At 33.4% G+C, this 20,738-nt stretch overlaps 1 protein-coding gene and 1 long non-coding RNA gene across 2 annotated transcripts in view; one reads left to right on the forward strand and one right to left on the reverse strand.

Annotated features, from left to right (window-relative positions):
• Window positions 1-20,738, forward strand: part of LOC123266357 (protocadherin Fat 4-like) — a 261,115-nt gene that overhangs the window by 148,469 nt on the left and 91,908 nt on the right. The gene's annotated exons all lie outside the window — the stretch shown is intronic.
• Window positions 5,259-19,853, reverse strand: LOC123266376. The gene is made up of 4 exons (XR_006509761.1): window positions 19,771-19,853; window positions 16,344-16,350; window positions 10,129-10,135; window positions 5,259-5,270 (listed from the first exon to the last, which is right to left on the reverse strand). It is a non-coding gene; the product is annotated as an uncharacterized LOC123266376 (long non-coding RNA).

Below are 20,738 nucleotides of genomic sequence, written 5' to 3' on the forward strand. Positions count from 1 at the left end.
CGATTCCATTTTCTTATTTAGGATGTAATTTTCCAAAATTTTCGAGAAATACTGATTGGATTATGGAAACTTAATCAATTTATAAAAATTTATTGAATAAATTGATTTGTAATAATCCAACGGAATCGTGCTTCTTCAGAAGTTGTAATAGATGTCCAAACAATGAAGAAATCATTATTTACTTTCATCCATCGTTTAAAGAATTTGATGTAAATGAAATCGAATTTAAAATGTGGACATCAACCGATCGATGTACCATTGTAAACGTTATTTCGGATTCCGATGACTTTATTGATACCTTAGCAACGCAACTTGAGAAACTTTTAAAACATGACTTTATAGTAAAAATACAAAGTCGGTTTTTCCCTAATGCGAAATTAAATTTGAAGAGTGGTGAATTACCCGAGTCAGAATAATGAACCTACATAAGCCTACATGAACCTACATGAGCCTACAAGACAATTTTTAATTGTTTTGATCGATATTTTTATCTTCAATTTTTTTTATTGATCAATGTAACCTTCCAAAATATACTCATACCAACATTAAATAGTTCAATACAAATAAATTTAAATAGTAACTTAAAAATTATTGATAAAAAAATTAATTTGTAAATTAAATCATTTCAAATTATTGAATATATTATATTATTATTATTAATTAGATACATTAAATTTAAGAACATAAAAAAACTCTAAAAAAATTGTAATATAAATAATTATGTTTTTATTATAAATTTATTTAATTTAATTTAATTTAAAGCATTTTATTAAATCAAATTAATTTTTAATTATTTATTCACATAAATAAACTACACGGAAAGAAAAATATGGGAACTATTCCCATAATTTTATGGGAACAGTTCCCAGGCAATTACAGGAACTGTTCCCATAATTATAGGAAATTTTTCCAGAATTATGGGAACATTTCTCATAACGATGGGAATGGTTCCCATAATAATATAGGAATGGTTCCTATATTTATAGGAACCATTCCCATAATATTATGGGAAATATTCCCATAATAATATAGCAATGTTTCCTATATCATTATGGGAACTATTCCCATAATGGTATAGGAAGAATTTTATAGGAATCATTCCTATACCATTATAGGAATCGTTTTCAAAATAAAATAAAGATAAAATTTACGTGCGGAGTGAGTTCGAAATAATTTCTATAATATATACACGGAAAAAAAAATTGATTTTCATGTGACAGCAACATAATTTTCATGTAGTATGCAATAATAGTTAAAACAACAATAATAATCAAATAATAATAATAATAATCTTTATTATTAAGAGAATAAAAAAAATTTTGTGGCCAGTGTATTTATATGATAAAATGGGTTTTTGCTTGGAGTTGGGCTTTTTCAAAGTTTCATAATATCTTTCTCACCAATAGTCAGTTTATTATAATAAGAATCTAGGCTACATTAAAAAATGCTCTGTGTCTAGATACATAATGAAGAAATGACCTTGTATCTGGTAAACTATTAATATTTTTGAAGATATAAGCTCACATCCCGATATTACACTCATCAAGAGCTTTCATTTGAGTACCCACATGCATTTTTGATATATTTTCCATATTTACATATATGTAATATACAGGGTGATCCAAAATTACTTTTACAGCGAAAATATTTCGATAGAGAAAACGATTCTGAGCAGAAAACTACTTAGTCGTTAATGAAAATTTTGAGTAGTTTTTGAGTTATTCAAAATTTTAGTTGACCAATCAGATGCGAGATTTAACATTTAAAAAAAATACAAAAGAATAAATAATAAAATTGGCTGCGTCGCGATTTCCAACTTCACGTTTTACTTTTGTTTGTTTACTTTTTTAAATAATTCTAATTTTCAAGAGCCTAAACAAATGTAACCTTAAAAATAAAATTAAATACTTAACTGTAAAGTCAATTTTAAAATTTAAGGAAGCAATTGAATTAATGAATAGATAGATAATGAATGATAAAAATTAATTTCTAGTAGACAATTAAGAGAACAAATCCCATGCTACTTATAAGGTTAAAGACGAGGATGTTAATAAAGAAAATAAAAAGGACAAAATACAGGGTGTCTATCAGGATAATTATAAAGACTCTTATCAGGAAAATTAAAAAGACAACATCTAGGCTGCTTATCAAGATAATTTTAAGGAATTTTAGTAGGAAAATTAAAACAACAAAATCCAGCCTGCTTATCAGGATATTTTTAAGGAAAATTAAAAGGACAAAGTTCAGGCTGTTTATCAACATTATTATCAGGACTCTTATCAGAAAAATTAAAAGAACAAAATCTAGGCTACTTCTCAGGATAATTTTAAGGACTTTTACCGGGCCGAGGACGAGGACGAATTCCAGCCTGCTTATCAGGATTATTTTAAGGACTCTTTTAAAGAAAATTATAAGGATAAAATCCACGCTTCTTATCAGAACAATTATAAAGACTCTTATCAGAAAAATTAAAAGGATAACATCCAGGCTGCATATCGAGATTATTATAAGGACTCTTACCAGGAAAATTGTAAGGACGAAATCCAGGCTGCTTATCAGAATAATTTGAAGGACTTTTATCCGGCCGAGGACATAGACGACTACCAAACTGCTTATCAGGATAATTTTAAGGACTTTTAGCAGGAAAACAAACAGGAGAATGTTTAGGCTATTGATCAGTATAATAATAAGGACTTATCAGGTGGAGTACGAGTCCAAATTTCAGCGTGCTTATCAGATTAATAATAAAGACTCTTATCAGATGGAGTACGAGAATAATTACCAGGCTTCCTATGAGGATAACTAATATTACATTATAATGACTGCATTATTATCTATAATAAAAATTTTATTAACATGAAATGTATAATGTCAGTGAACAAATCTATTATAAAAATTGTTCGAAATGTCCTCCATTATTTTGGATACAACACCGAAGACGCTTGACGAAGTTCGTTGCGCAGTTATCGACCATCTCCTGTGTGATCTCACTCAGACAATCCGTGACTTTGTCGCGCAGAGTATCAACGTCGTCAATGGGATGACGGTAAACATTGGCCTTCACATGGCCCCATACAAAATAATCTAACGGATTGAGATCTGGTGATCTTGGAGGCCAATTTATTATTCCACCTCGACCGATATAGCGATTCGCAAAATTTGCATGAAGCCATGCTTGAGAAGCTCCTGCTGTTTGAGCCGGAGCACCATCTTGTTGAAACCACATTTCTTCATAAATCCTCCGCGGAATTCCTGCTTCTCGAAATTCTTGTTGTAAATGTTGATCGAGAAAATCTACATATATTTCTGATGTTAAATTTTCTTCGAATTCATGAGGACCAACCTATAATGAATTTTGTTGTTAGAACTTTACAAATCAAAAATTAGATATTATTATAATAAGACAATTATTATAATAAATTCAATTTACAATCGTGCGTTGTCCAAAGTGGATTCCTGCCCAGATGTTGATAGAAAACCGGTCTTGGTGATTCCGAACAATAGTGCAGTCGGGATTTTCTTGAGCATACCATTGGAAATTTCGGGTATTCCAAAACTTATTTCGGCCAAAGTGACTTTCATCAGTAAACATAATTTTTTTTGAAAAAATCTTGATTGTTTTCAAAACGATTCAAGAGTTCCTGACAAAAAGCCATACGAACTGGATAATCCTCGGGCTTCAACTCTTGAACTCGTTGATAATGATACGCGTGAAGCTTTTCATCTTTCAACGTTCGTTGCACGGTGCCATAAGACAAATTCAATTGCTGAGAAACTCCACGAATACCGATCTCTGGATCTTCTTGAACAGCCTCAATGAGAGAAATCGATTTATGAATATTTAAATCCTTCAGTAAGTTATTAGATGTAATGATAGATACACGGCGAATTAATTAATTGACATAAATAAAAGATGAGCGATCGCAACGCGAACATAGCAGTAAGCGTACTCTTCTGTTCTAAATGAACGAATTAAAAATAGAAAACTAAAATGTAGGATACTAGCAAGATCATACGGAAGGACCATAAGAAGAATGATTAAAAGGATAATATGTAGAGATTTTGAACGCGTAGACAACTTAAAATACTCGGAAGAATCAATTGATGATCAAATCTAGATTGTTAAAAAAAGAGAAACGTTCTAAGAGTTAAATTGGGGGATAACATGAAGGCAAAAAAATTGAAAGCTTATTACGATCACATTCAGAATAAATTTGAACGATTAAACCGAAGGAAAATCCTGAGGATGATTTTACTGGATAAAGTTAAGGTTAAACTGCAGGAATTAAAAAAAAAATTATAGGCTAGGTTTAGGAAGAATTGGTAAGATAATTAGAGAACAAAGTCAAGAAAAAGTAGCAGGATTATTTTCAGGATGAAATCCAGGTTGACTAGAAGAAATTAAAGCTATATTTCAAGGCTAGGTTTAGAAAACATTGGGCAAATTATTAAATGGTCCAGATCAAAATGGATTATCAGGATTATTTCCTGGATAGTATTGAGAGGCTAGTTAAACAAAAGGACGATTTGAAAAATTATTTACAGAATAATATCCAGGTCAACCTTTAAGAGTAAAAATTATTTTATCAAGTTTAGATTAAAAGACAATTGACCGAATATTCGAAAGGACACAATCTGGAGGCTAGTAAAATCGAATTCAAGAAATTCTTTGAGGTTAATTATAAGAGTATTGCTGGGAATCTCGCTCATAATCTCGCACGTGGTTTCGGTCGTGTCCTCGATCCTGATCTCGCTCGTAGTCTCGTTCGTGGTCTCGCTAGTGGTCTCGCTCGTGGTCTCGATCGTGCTCTCGCTCTTGGTCTCGCTCATGATATCACTCATGATCTCGCTCGTAGTCTCGCTCGTAGTCTCGCTCGTGGTCTCGCTCGTGGTCTCGCTCATGATCTCGCTCATGATCTCGCTCATGATCTCGCTCGTTGTCTCGAGACAAGAAATTAATTTTTATCCTTCATTACGTATCCATTCATTAATTCAATTGCTTCCTTAAATTTTAAAATTAACTTTCCAGTTAAGTATTTAATTTTATTTTTAAGGTTACGCTATTTGTTTAAGCTCTTAAAAATTAGAATTATTTAAAAAAGTAAACAAACAAAAGTAAAACGTGAAGTTGGAAATCGCGACGCAGCCAATTTTATTATTTATTCTTCTGTATTTTTTTTTAAATGTTAAATCTCGTATCTGATTGGTCAGCTAAAATTTTGAATAACTCAAAAACTACTCAAAATTTTCAGTAACGACTAAGTAGTTTTCTGCTCAGAATCGTTTCCTCTATCGAAATATTTTCGCTGTAAAAGTAATTTTGGATCACCCTGTATATAAATATATAAAATATATGAAAAATTGATGTAGGTACTCAAATGAAAGGTCTCGATGAGTGTAACATCGGGATGAGCTTATATCTTAAAAAATGTCAATAGTTCACGAGATACAAGGTCATTTCTCAATTATATGTCTAGAGATAGAGCATTTTCGAATGCAACCTAAATACTTATCATCATGAATTGACCATCGATGAGAATAATATGAAACCTTGAAAAGGCACAAATTCAAGTCAAGTCCTTTGCAATGACACTAAATTTCACTACAAAAATCGATTTCATCATATGACTATCCAGAAGACAAAATTGTTCTTATTATCTTAATAATATAAATTATTATTATTATTATTTGATTATTTTGTTTTTTTTTTTTTTTTTTAATTGTTTAAAGTCGCATAAACTACTAAGGTCATGAACGACTACGGTAGGGGATAAACTTTTGAGATTTGAACTCGTTTTATTTTTTGGGCTGAGCAGAATAATACACTTAAATATTGAAAATATTCATTGGTGTACGCCGGACTCGAACCCGGTCCAATGCTTTGGTAAGCAAGGGCCGGATCCGATAGGGCTACTGCGCGCCTTATTTGATTATTATTGTTGCTTTAACTACTATTGTCTGAAAATCATGTCCTTATGAAAATCATGTATCTGCCACAGGAATGTATCATGTGGCACCCCTAATTTTTTTTTTCGGTGTAGGATTTAAACCTATATATCGTGGGAACCATTCCTAAACTATTATAGGAATGGTTCCCATAAATTATGGAAACCATTCCTATAATGGTATAGGAATAGTTCCCATAATTTTCTTTCCCTGTAGTATTATTATTTTATGATTATTATTCTACTCTCATTCATATTTATTTAGTGGTATGCCAATGACAATTTGGTTATCTATATTCATTATTACACAAACATCAATAATATTTTCTACTGAAGCTAATATAATACGATCTTCTGTGTGAACTTTGAGTAAGTAATCTTCTGTTCTAAATCTGTATCGATCTCCTGTAGCTACATATACATCATCTGTAATTAGTTTCTGAATCACAGCATAATGATTAGCTCTACAATTACAAAGATTATCAATGCAGTTACAGGTTCTAATTTTTATGAAGTACATAATCAACCCTAAATAAGATCTGCCGTCCAGTAAGTACTGAATCGCATTCGATTGGGTTTGTAACTCCTCTGAATACATTGTTGACACAAACAATTTGCTATTTTTCATCAGTCTCAAGTACCGGTACACTCTCATGTTGATTATGTTCATAATATTTAATAGATCTCGAAGGTTATCAGGAAGGGGGTTAACAATTTTTTACGTTCCGACACTGTAACAATGATCACCAATTTTTTCGTTGATTTTAACTTGATTTTTCTTTCTCAAACAAAATTCTCGAATACTTCCCTCTGGCAATTCTTCTATAAAAACTGCTTTCGTGATATTTCTGTAATGAGAATTTGCAACTTGTGTATCTATATGACTTGTTCCTTTGATTGATTTTAAAAACAATCCATTCATGTTTTCATATTCATAACAATGTGATGACCATAACGGGCCAAGTCTTCTCACACAATCTGGCAAATGAATAATTTGATGAGAATTAATCGAGCAATGTCTGAGTCCATAAAGTGCTTCAAAATCTTTGACAAATTTATGTAAAAAATCTTCAGCTATTTCAATTAAATCTTCTGTGACTTCATCTAAACTAAGCACTGCACATGCTGCAATCAAAAGTTTGTAATGCTCAAAGTATTCATTCCGTAAAATCCCTTAAAAAATGGGAATCGAGTAATAATATGCCCATAATTTTAACTCTGAAACTTTCCAGTGTACAAGTTCGGTGATAGATCTAGGCATTCGATGGACAAACTTAGGGGGTTTAATTGAAGTTAACCTATTATTGATTGTGTCTATCACGTCGTATAATGAGTATAGCTCCGCTCGGTATTGAACATCGAAGAGTAGCGTTAAAATTTTTTTAATAACCCCCCCTTCAACTGCATGCATTCTATCTACAGCTAACCCTCCAATAAAATCTGGTACATAGATCGATAAAAATGTTGGTCCTTTGACACCCATAATAGGGTTATCTTCCGTTGCTAATCTGGCCCACTCAATGCAGTTTATTGACGTTCTCATTTCTAATATTTGTTGATACGGATAAACATGTGTGAACCCAGCTTCAGTATTAAAAGTTTCACCTCTTATACAACAAGTCATACAACCATATTCACCGTTGAATTTTTTAAAATTCACAAAGTCTGATTTAGCAGGAGTATCAGCAGTTCCAGCAATAATAATTCCTCTTACTGTAATTGGTTCATACTCATTAGGTATATTAACAGTAATGCCATTAACAAGTTTTAATTATTGAGGTTCGAATTTACTCATAAATAAATTAGGATCAGGTTTATTTTTTCCGAACCACAATCCTAAAAGTAATGTATTTTCTATCAACTTGCGAATTTTGAAAGGAAGTTCATTGATTGTCAACAAAAAAGGAGACATGCTAATTTTAGACGATTTGAAAACAGAAATACCATCCGTATACCAGCTGAATGACAAATTTCTTGGATCTCGTAAGAATCCATTGTTGAACCAGGATTGATAAATGGAACCATCATAAATGTCTGAGATTTTATTTTAATTTACTAATCTTTGAAAACGGTGTTGCAGCGAGTTAAAAAATCTTGTTTTTTTAAACATATCTCTAAGCTGTTTTATAACATCAAGAATAATAAAATAAGATGGTTTTTTCCTTGGACATGATGGACACCTATGATTCTCCGTAAGTAATTCTCGATTACATGAAGAGCAATAAAAATGTTTCTTGATATTATTAGTTTTATGAAGAGAAAAGAATTTTTGAAATTTGAACAAACTGTTCTTTTTTAAGTTTTGAGGTAGGCAATGTAAATTAATAACTTGAATAATATCTTCAATAGCAGTCATCGTGAGATGATGTTTAACTAAAAGAGTTAATATCAAGAGCATACTGTCAATGATTCTCAATGGAGCATCATTGTACAACGGTCGATCATCGTCAATGCGGTTGTAATTATCATTATCATTATCGTCATCACTATCTTCATCTTCAGAAACTGAGTCATCACTGCTAATATCTTGTTCGTCCTCATCAGAGGTTCTACTATTATTGTCGCCATCTTGTTGATTTTCATGATTAGAATTATTATCATCGTCATTATCATTAATATTTTCATTAATCTCTCTGTAACAATTTATAAATTTCCGAGTTTTTCATTTTTTTTTCTCAAAAAATTTATAAAACTTTAAATTTTGAAAATATTTTTTTTTTGTACGAGTGATCATATCTTTTTAAAAAAATTAGTGTAAGATAATCTTTTTATTTAAGATTACTTTAAATTTTATTTTTAGCTTAAAAAAAAGTTCAAAATTAATTCAAGTGCTTTGTGTACTTTTTTTAGTAAATAATACAATATCAAACTATTTAATAGATACACACAAAAAACAAATTTCTTGCGCCAAAAAAATTTTAAGGAAAACAAAAATTATTTTGGAGCAAGAAAAAATTTTCTTGGCTCAAGAAAATTTTCTTGACTCAAGAAACTTTAACTTCATTCAAGAAATTTTCAACTTTCCTTAATATTTTCTTGAGCCAAGAAAATTTACATTTCAGTCAAGAATTTTTTTTTTTCAGTGTAGTTTTCTTTATCAAAATTCTAAACAACATGGTGATAATCTATTAGTAAATAAATTCTTAACGCCTAAATGGAAATGATCAACTTATAATGTCGACTATTTTTAATAAGTAGCTACTACTTTATCAAGGTGCATTGGATCATTAAATCAAAAAATTTAGTTAGCTTGAAGAGTATAGAAGTTTTATGTGTATTTTTTTCCAGGCTTAGATTGTTATTATATTTATTTAACAAAAATTTTCCAAAATATGAAATAAATTCTAAGAAAGATGACTTTATTTTAATAACCTTCTATGAAGATGTGATCTCTAAAATTAGTATACCGTATTAAAATTTGTGTTTTAAAAGCAGAATACTCCTTTGCTTTGTATAACTTATAATAATTTTACCAAAAAAAAAAATTAAAAAAAAAAGTGTAAAATTTAAATAACTGTTGTGACGATCGGATGCATTGCGTGAAATCTTTTATGCTCATTTGCATTTATAAAAATAAATATAAAAATCTTACATGTTACGTTGTATTACACAGCTCAATTATTTTTTCCAATAATAAGTTTAGTACTAGACAAATTCTTAGTTATTTAATTACTATTGATAAATTCATTAATATTTGGCATTTTAATAGTTATTATTTCCTTCAGTGTGAATATTTCTGCAAATAACTGTGACGACAATAGATGTATACATTCAAACGAAAAGACAAATGAACATTTGTTTTCATTACATTGAATCAAAATATTTTTCTGAGATTATTTTTTAATTTTATGCAAATAACTGATTTATCATAGTTAGTGAACATAACGATTACCCTCGACATGAGCAAAAAACCCCGACAAAAGAAGTTGGCTCTTATTTGGTGGGTAGAATCAAAAGAAACTGATATTGTGCCACTTTTAAAAGTTCCATAAAGATATAAGTTTGTTGGTGCAGATGGAGAATTAATTTGGAAAGATGAAAAAACTAAAAAGGAAACTAAAATTAAAATGAAAGTATTAGCGATAAACAGTAAGTATATTGACATAATTTTGCTTATAATGTGATGATTGATAAATCTTTATTAGCCTTACCATGATTTTTGTCAAAATTATAGAAATTTAACTATTTTGCTCTCGAAATATTGAGAAAATAGTTCTTTTATTAATTTTTTTAAGATATACATCTAACCGTTATAATATTATTATTCAGTATAACTATAATATTTATTAAATTATTTTTAGCTGATCAAGAAGAGTTAGAAAAATTTAGTGTTAATGATAAAGGAGAGATAGTTGATGAGTCTACAAAAATATTTTCATCTGATGTTTTAAAAAAAAAAAAAAGAAATCAAAGAAAATTCAAATTTAATTGATGGAATAAAAAATTCAAATAAAAAAAAAATTGAGGCTAAAATAATAAATTCAAAACCAATCCTCAGTAGAGCAAGAGCAAGTTTTACTGATAGTCAAAGTGAGAAATTCCCTAATCAATCCTTGGTCCAACCTAACTTAATTTCGAACACTCAAACTCAAAATTTCTCTCAAAGTTCATCATCTCGTAATTTTTATCAAATTTTAGAGACAGATAATTATGAGTTCCCCCCAGGACTTCCTTTTTTGAATAAACCAGTTACTATAAATTTGATTAGCAATACAGCTAATAACAGTTATAAAAAAGATACCATATTACCTTGTTGTTCAACACTTTCTTATTCTCCCATAGAAGCAAAATAGACTACATGCTTAAACATGTCGTCCAGTCTTATTCCTATATCAAATTCAAAGCAAAGTGAGTTTGATTATTGATAATTATGTCAAATACCAGCTGTCCAAATAATTAAAAATCTTCTTTGTCATCACTACTCATTATTGTGATTTAAATTGTAGTTGCAACAGAACTAAAAGCTTCATATGTGCCAGAACAAAACAAAGAATGCTGTTTAAAAACTCAAAATGAAGCTCATTTCAACGGATTAATAAAAGTATGATTATTTTATTTATTTCTAAAATTTAAATTTTTTTTTAAATAATTTTAAATTTCTTTCTTCATTATTAAAATTTTTTCTCTGCTAATTACAAGAAGTTTAAAAAGTGTTTTTTAACTCAAATTTTAATAACCTTACATTTTGATTCTTTAAATTCTTTTTTGATTCTGTCTTCAGATTAATTCTTTTTTATAGCTAACATAAAGATTTGTGAATAAAGAAATTTCTTTTTCTTTAAGCTTTTATAAGTAGTGAAGTATCACTTTTCTAATTAATAATTATATGAGCAACAAAGTATATTCATTTTTCTTTTCTTTACATAGGTTCCAAAACATTACTTTAAGAAAGAAGAGAATAATGTAAATAAAAGGCTTTACTCTTAACGAAAATTCTCTAGCACTTTTAAATTTGAGACATCGATATTAAAATTTCTTAATTTTAGGTTGAAGTAGCTCCAAACACAAATTTATTTATGCAGGAAGAAACGAAACTACGGATCGAATCAGTTTCAGAAAACAACTGGCGTGCGTTGGTAGGAGAAGCATTGGAAGAAATATATGGTGAAAATATAATTAATTATTCAGCCAAGGGAAAAGGACCAGATTCACGCCCGGCTATCGATCATCGAGTATTTAAAGGATTATTTCGTAAATATTATTATCTGTTACTTATTGTTCACCCTGCAAATATTCAATATCTAACTGATTTGTAGAGTATAATAATTTCGTTTTTCTTGGCTACTTACAAGTTAATTTGACTTCAAAGAACAATATTTTTTTATTTTATGAATTTGTAATATAATTAATATTACAAGATGATAAAGGTGGTGCAACGGTACTGATGGATCAGGCGGAGTATAAGAGAGCTATGGCTGAGTTGGTAAATGATCCAGCTGTGTATAAGAGGGTGAAGTCAGATCCGACGAATAAATATCAAGTTCTGATTAATAATTTCGTTAAGAGAATGGTTAATGAGGGAATTATTGATGAGCTCTAGGCCAAAGCTCTTAGTACTCGGAATGCGGTACCTCCTAGACTATACGGTCTTAGAAAGATACATAAAACTGGGTGTAAGATGCGACCGGTTGTGAGCTGCACTGAAACACCGTGTTATAAACTGGCGTCATTCTTGCATTCGGTGCTGGTTCCTGTTGTTGACACATTTTCTTACAATGTAAAAAATTCAACTGAATTAGTTTGTCACAGGGTTTTTATTCCCTGTGTGCGTCCCTCCCTGTGCCTAAATTTGGCAACAGATCCACACTCGGTGTGTCTCTGAATTTATTATTTTATATTTATTTATTAATTTATTTATTGAATTTAATATTATTAGTATTATTTATTTTTGAAATTTCTAATATTATGGTTATTAATTTAAGAATTAATTCTATCTTTATTTCAGACATTTATAATTGTTAAGTAACTTAACATTAAATATTTATTTGTACCGGATCTGGGTGTTGAAAAGAAATTACAATCACTTATTCGTGGTTTTCTAGTTTATTATATAAAATATCACAATAAAAATTATTAATGACGCGACAATAGTTAGTACGAGCAATGATACGAATGAAGAGCACGGAGGAGAGTCAGAACGCGAACTGAACTCAGCAGTCACAAGAGAGGTTTGAATAAAAGCAAGAGATTATAAGATTATTTGCATACCTGGTGATCAGTGACATCGCCTCATCCAGGTATGACAACGACTTGAACTGAAGACAATTTTAATTAATGAGTCATGCAGGTATTATATTATTAAGACTGAATATTATTTAATCTCTTGTGAATGCTGATTGAACATGTAAAATAATTTATATAGTATGTAAAACATGATCCCGAGATACCGGCATAACAACAATCGAGAGGTTACGTTTTTAATTATTATTATTAACCAACATTTATTATTAACCAATAATTATGAAACACACAAAGTTGGTACCTGAATTACCGATGATGGAAAATTATCCTGGATGATTTGTTGAGTTGGATTGCACAAAGATGCACTGAATTAATTTATGTGTACTGAGCACGTGTAGCTGGCCACCGCGTATAGAGTAATTATGCCGGTTGGCGCGTAACCGTCTATTTGCCTTGGGGAGTTGACTATCAGGGTGCGCGTCAGTCGCAGCACCACTGATGCAGTAGAGTGCGGATTTACCAAGTGTTCTGGGGCGAACATTTGGTATTTACGCAACATTCCGCTCGCCATCAGGAACAGGGTTGCTGATTGAGTCCTGGAGTGATCCATTTGAACGGTGAGATGATTGGAGATGTCCTAGGCATCTGGCTCTGGAGCAAGTGGCAGGAGTGCAAGCTTGGAAATTGGTTTAGTGAGAGTGGCATTTACTGTTTGAATGGTTACCACTCGAGTCAGGTTGTCCTTTCCAGGGTACAGAGCAACTACTTTGGCTAATGGCCAATGTGTTGGAGGAGTTCGTTCATCCGTGAGCAGAACTAGTGAGCCGAGTTGAATGTCGTGGCGAGCCTGGTGCCACTTGGTACGAGCCAACTGACGTTGGATATAGCTGTTTGACCAGTGTCTCCAAAACTGTTGAACACGTTGTTGAATGAACTGCCATCTGGATAGCCTTGAGACATCCGTGTCCATGAGTGAGGGTTCAAGGATGGCGTTGAGTGGTCTTCCGATAAGAAAATGACCTGGAGTGAGTGATGATAGATCCTGAGGGTCATCTGATAGGGCCTCCATGGGTCGTGAGTTGAGAATCGCCTCCACTTGCGTCAAAAGAGTCGTAAATTCCTCAAACGTGAATGATGATTCTCCAATGGTTCGAGTTAGGTGATGTTTCATTGATTTCACAGCTGCCTCCCACTTTCCACCCATGTGAGGGGCTGCTGGTGGATTGAACTGCCATGTAATCTGGTGTACTGTGGCCCAATCGAGTAGATCTCTTGATTCCTGAGTTTCTTGGACGAAGAGTCGTTTGATTTCCGAGTATGCGCCTTGAAAGGTTGTCCCACAGTCGCTGTAGAGTGATATACAGACACCTCGACGGTGGATGAAGCGTCTGAGAGCTGCAATGAATCCTGATGATGAATAGTCACTGACTAGATCCAGGTGGACTGCTGAAGTAGTTAAGCAAACAAACACACAGATCCAGCCTTTGTACACCTTTGATCCTCTTCCTTTCCAAGATTTGATTGATACTGGACCAGCGTAATCAACTCCTGTATGTGAGAAAGGTGGAGATGGAGTGACACGTTGAGCTGGTAACTGTCCCATTAATTGTTGAGCTCGAACACCTCGATGTCGAGCACAGACGAGACACTTGAGAATGTGTGAGCGTACAGGCTGACGTCCACCGATGATCCAGTATCGTTGTCGAATATATGCTAGCGTAATTTGAGTTCCACCGTGCATGGTACGCTGATGAGCGTCAGAGATGATGAGCCGAGTCAGAGCAGCATCACGAGGTAAAATTGCAGGGTGCTTTTGCTGATCAGAATCTGGAGCATTCTCCAGTCTCTCTCCTACACGAATGATGCCATCGGTGTCTTGAAAGGCAACCAATCGTGCAAACGGGTGATCCTTGAGCCATGATGCTTGTTTTCCGAGTAGTTGGAGCTCAGAATGAAAGTGAACTCGCTGAGTCTCCTTGATGCAGAATTGAAGTGCGAGGTTGATTTCTTGGGATGAGATTGGACGGACCAATGTTGAATTTGGCTTGTGCTGGACCATGTCGCACACTCTCCAACATATTGCTGTGGCTCTGAGCATACGCAGCAACGGAATTGGGCATTCCATGATCTTCCAAGTTGATTCTAAGGGCTGAGCTGTAACGTAGAATGCCTTGATTGGGCGTTCTTCTAGTTGATCATCTGCATCGAGATGAATTGGGCTGGTTGGCCAGGACGATGAGTCTCTGAGTAACCATGGTGGGCCAGACCACCATAATCTATGATCCTTGAGTTGAACTGTTGTCAAGCCTCGAGTTGCGCAGTCTGCTGGATTGTCTGTGCCAGGAACAAACTTCCAGTGGCCATCTGGAACTAGATCTTGAATAAATGACACCCGATTCCTAACAAAGTTTTTCCAGCGAGATGGATACGAGTGTATCCACGTGAGCGTGATTGACGAGTCGGTCCATAGGTATGTTGGCACTTGAGAATATTCAAGAGTTGTCTGGCAATGCTTGACGAGTTTTGCCAACATGTGAGCAGCTGTAAGTTCCAAGCGTGGAATGGTTAATTGTTTCAACGGTGCCACCTTGGTCTTGGAGCAAAGCAGCGTAACCTTTGCTTCTTGAGAATGATCTGCTGGTAGGACCTTGATGAATACTACTGCCGCCATCGCCAATTGCGATGCGTCAGAGAATCCATGGATTTCTAGAGTGGAAGTCGTGGACGAGTGGATCCATCTGGGAATCTTGATGACGTTGATCATGTTGAGTTGCCTTTTGAATGATATCCACTTATGCCGAAGATCAGCTGACAGTGGAGTGTCCCAGCCGAGTTTCACAAGCCAGAGTTCCTGCATGAACATCTTAGCTTGAATAATGATTGGTGATAGAAATCCCAGTGGATCAAAGATTTGAGCAATCTCTGATAATATTGCACGCTTCGTGCATGGTTGAGTGGTGCACGATGGTAAATGTTTGAATGAAAATTGATCTCTGTGTGAAGACCAGTACATCCCCCAAATCGTGGTGCTGACTTCTGGATCCTCGATTTTATATTGTATAATCGCTTCCGCACGATTGAGTTAACCTTCCGTCACTCGCGCTAGTGAGGGAATCGCCGCATGTCAACTTTTATTTTAAATATTAAAAAAATTATAATAGTCAGTACTGTAAACGTTTCAGAATTTGTATATTATTTATCAAAAAATCTTCTTAAGCCGGAATTTTCAATTTATTTTGCTTAAAATTTTTTTATTGAATTTAAAATAACGACGTCTCGAGAATTACGGCTTTTCCCCGCTAACGCGTGTACTCTTGATATATAAATTTTACTTGTGGTGTTGCCAGATTTTGACATAGAAACTTACGGACTTGCGCAGTAGGTACAAGTGTAATATCTGTGATTACACATACATAAGCAGTGATTAAAAAGAAATAATAAATATAAAATTAAAAAAAATTAAACAATCAAAATTAATATAAATTGTATATGATATTTAAAATTCGTAAAAATTATTTACATGATTTAAAAAATTCAGCTATTCACATATGTGAGATAATTCACGATATTTATGGACAAGATATAGGTTATGCTCAGGTTAGTATTTACAAAATGTTTTGTAATAAATCAAATAGGGAATATGTCATTGTCCCAGATGAGCAATGTCCCAATTGATCAATGGCCGTTTTTAATTGTCCCAGTCAGCGAAAATCAAACTAGCGGTCTCTGGTAATTAAAAAAATAACTATAAAAATTTAATTTTCGTTACCGGAGAAATTTTTTTTACAGATGGTGCTGATTTGCGGAAAAATGAAAATATTGAAATAAATATATCTGAGTGATTTTCTTCAAAGCTTTTGACTTTTAATACTGGTGCTTGAAACTTTTAGAGGTATCCACAGTACACTGGTACTTTGGACGAACTTCGAATGTTTATTCCAGGTCTTTCCCTCCATAGGTTTTTATTGTAATTACTACCAGTGGATTTTTTAATCAACCCTAAATGCACCGACGACCTTTTCGCATTGATACCTCTACACCAGGTCCTTGCCTCCATGGGTTTTTGTTTTAAATACTACCGGTGGATTTCTTAATCAACCCTAAATGTACCAACGACCTTAACGAGTTAATACGTTAACTCGAGGTGCTTACGTTCATAGGTTTTTATTTTAAATACTACTAGTGGCTTTCTTAATCAACCCCAAATGTACCAACGACCTTACTGAATTGATACCTCCACTCCAGATCTTTGCCTCCATAGGTTTTTATTTTTAATACTACAGGTGGATTTCTTAATCAACCCTAAATGTACCAATGACCTTACCGAATTGATACCTCCATTCTAGGTCTTTGCCTCCATAGGTTTTTATTTTAAATACTACAGGTGGATTTTTTAATCAACCCTAAATCTACCAATGACCTAACTAAATTGATACCTCCACTCCAGGTCTTTGTTTCCATAGGTTTTTATTTTTAATACTACAGGTGGATTTTTTAATCAACCCTAAATCTACCAATGACCTTACCAAATTGATACCTCCACTCCAGGTCTTTGCCTCCATAGGTTTTTATTTTAAATACTACAGGTGGATTTCTTAATCAACCCTAAATGTACCAACGACCTTGCCGAATTGATACCTCCATTCCAGGTCTTTGCCTCCATAGGTTTTTATTTTAAATATTACAGGTAGATTTTTTAATCAACCCTAAATCTACCAATGACCTTACCTAATTGATACCTTCACTCCAGGTCTTAGTCGCCATAGGTTTTTATTTTAAATACTACTGGTGGTTTTCTTAATCGACCCTCATATATATATATATATATATATATATATATATATATACTATATATATATATATATATATATATATATATATATTTATTTATTTACCGAAGTCAAGTTTGAAAATACTATATATATCATATGTGTCGTCTTAAAATTATTTAGACATGCCAATATTCGAAAAGTTTCAAAATTATAAAAACTTATATTTCTCACTTTCTAACTCGAATAACTTTGGAATGGTAAAACTTATTGAATCTCTGTTAGTTGAATCTTAAAGCGCTTTAAATAAGCTTCAATTTGAGTACCATATCATATGTGTAGTCTTAAAAGTAAGTCCTATTCCGCTATGCTAAATATGAAATTTGCTGTTGCACTCATTTTTATTTATAATGAAATCTACTTCCATTTCGGCTGTCGAATGGCACTTTTTTTAAATACTACCGGTGATTTTGTTAACCAACCGTAAATGCACTAATGAAACTGATACGTTTACTCCATGTGTCTATTTTGATAGGTTCCCATTTTAAATAATATAGATTAATTTCTTAATGAACTCCAAATATATTGACGACTTGACCGAGTTCATACGTCTACTTCAAGTGTTTCTGATACTTCATCTAATTAATTATTATGTTTATAGTAAGTTTTAGTTTAAATTTATTGAAGTTAAGATGTTGAAAATTCAGGATTACATTACGTATATTGTTTTCATTTTGTTTTTTCCCTGCAGGTTTATATTTGGAATTTTACTTTTATGTAAGTGGCAGAGTTAGCCGAGCGGCACACGTTTGATTTGGGCGATCACCCAGGTAAGCAGCATTAAGCGTGGTTATTACTTGGATGTGCGACCACGCTCAATGCTGCTTACCTGGGTGATCGCCCAAATCGAACGTGTGCCGCTCGGCTAACTCTGCCACTTACATAAAAGTAAAATTCCAAATATAAACCTGCAGGGAAAAAACAAAATGAAAACAATATACGTAATGTAATCCTGAATTTTCAACATCTTAACTTCAATAAATTTAAACTAAAACTTACTATAAACATAATAATTAATAATAAGTATCAGATCGCACTGGCTCAGGTCGTCAATATTTTGGAGTTCATTAAAATTAATCTATATTATTTAAAAATGGGAACCTATCAAAATAGACACATGGAGTAATCGTATCAGTTTCATTAGTGCATTTACGGTTGGTTAACAAAATCAGCCGGTAGCATTTAAAAGCGCCATATGCCAGCCGAAATGGAAGTAGATTTCATTATAAATAAATGAGTGCAACAACGCAATATTTCATATTTAGCATAGCGGGCTAGAAGGCTTTAGACTACAGCAACTCAAATTGAAGCTTATTAAAGAGCTTTAAGATTCAACTAACAGAAGATTCAACCTCATTCAAAGTTATTCGGGTTAGAAAGTGAAGTATCTTGGACTCGTACTTTCGTGACATCTTCAACTTGACTGCTGTAACTAAATATATATATATATATATATATATATATATATATATATATATATACAGGGTGTCCCAGAAGTAACGGACGGCCTTGAAGCACCTGATAGAAAATTAAATTCTGAGACGAAAAGTCCTCAGCCATTTTTTAATCAGACCCATAGATAATTAATTATTAATTAAAAACAGTAGCCAATCAGGAGCGAGCTTTAGCGGTAAGGCATCGGAACGGTAAGTAGTAGGGAACGGTGCGAGCGAGACGCGAGAGATAGACTGATGAGTAGACTTGAACTGCAGCTCGCGAGATTGGAATAGCATACAAAATGAAATAAAAATGTGTGTGTGTGTATGTGTGTGTGTGTGTATGTGTGTGTGTGTGTATGTGTGTGGCCGTGTCTAATTGTGTGCTTATGTGCGTCTGTGTGCGCGCCCGCGTGTGTAGGTGTAATTTATCGTATGAGGATGTAATTTTCTTGTGTGTGCTAATAATTACGGATAAGTGTGATCGTTCGGGAGTGTGTGCGGGAGGTTTTGCGTGTGTGCGGGTGTGTTTGTGTGTGTATGTGCGTCTGTGTGTGCACTCGTGTGTGTAGGTGTAATTTTTTGTACGTGGATGTAATTTTTTACGAGTACCAATAGTCAGAGATGTGTGTTCGTACGTGTGTGTGTGTGTGTGTGTGTGCGTGTGTGTTTATGTGCGTCTGTGTGTGCACCCGTTTGTGCAGGTGTAATTTTTTGTGTGTAGGTGTAATTTTTTTTTGTGTGCCGATAATTATGGATGCGTGTAATCATACGTAAGTGTGTTTGGGTGTGTTTGTGTGTGTTTATGTGCGTCTTTGTGTGCACCCATGTGTGTAGGTGTAATTTTTTTTTATGTCGATGTAATTTTTTTGATCGTACTGATAATTGGACACTGTTATGCATTAATGTGTTAAGTGCTATGGAAATCCTATGTACTTAACACACTATTGCATAACAGAGTCCAATTACGGATGCGTGTTATCGTACGTGTGTGTGCAGGTGTATTTGTGTGTGTTTATGTGCGTCTGTGTGTGCACCCATGTGTGTAAGTGTAATTTATCGTATGTGGATGTAATTTTCTTGTTTGTGCTAATAATTACGGATAAGTGTGATCGTTTGGAAGTGTGTGCGGGAGTTTTTGCGTGTGTGCGGGTGTATTTGTGTGTGTATGTGCGTTAGAATGTGCAACCGTGTGTGTAAATGTAATTTTTTGTACGTGGATGTAATTTTTTGGGAGTACCAATATTCAGAGATGTGTGATCGTACATGTGTGTGTGCGGGTGTGTTTGTGTGTGTTTATGTGCGTCTGTGTGCGCACCCGTTTGTGTAGGTGTAATTCTTTGTATGTGAATGTAATTTTTTTGCGAGTACCGATAATCGGAGATGTGTGTCGTACGTGTGTGTGTGTGTGTGTGTGTGTGTGTGTGTGTGTGTGTGTGTGTTTGTGTGTGGTTATGTGCGTCTGTGTGTGCACCCATGTGTGTGGATGTAATTTTTTGTATGCAGGTATAATTTTTTTTTGTGTACTGATAATCAGAGATGTGTGTTCGTACATGTGTGTGAGTGTGTGCGGGTGTGTTTATGTGCGTCTATGGCAGCACCCATGTGTGTAGGTGTAATTTTTTGTACGTAGATGTAATTTTTTTGTGAGTACCAATAATCAGAGATGTGTGATCGTACGTGTGTGTGTGTGTGTGTGTGTGTGTGTGTGTGTGTGTGTGTGTGTGTATGTGTATGTGTGTGCGTATGTGCGTCTGTATGTGCACCCATGTGTGTAGGTATAATTTTTTTATGTAGGTGTAACTTTTTTGTGTGTGCCGATAATTACAGATGCGTGTAATCGTATG

The sequence above is a fragment of the Cotesia glomerata genome, linkage group LG5, assembly GCF_020080835.1.
Source record: "Cotesia glomerata isolate CgM1 linkage group LG5, MPM_Cglom_v2.3, whole genome shotgun sequence".
Lineage (NCBI taxonomy): Eukaryota > Metazoa > Arthropoda > Insecta > Hymenoptera > Braconidae > Cotesia > Cotesia glomerata.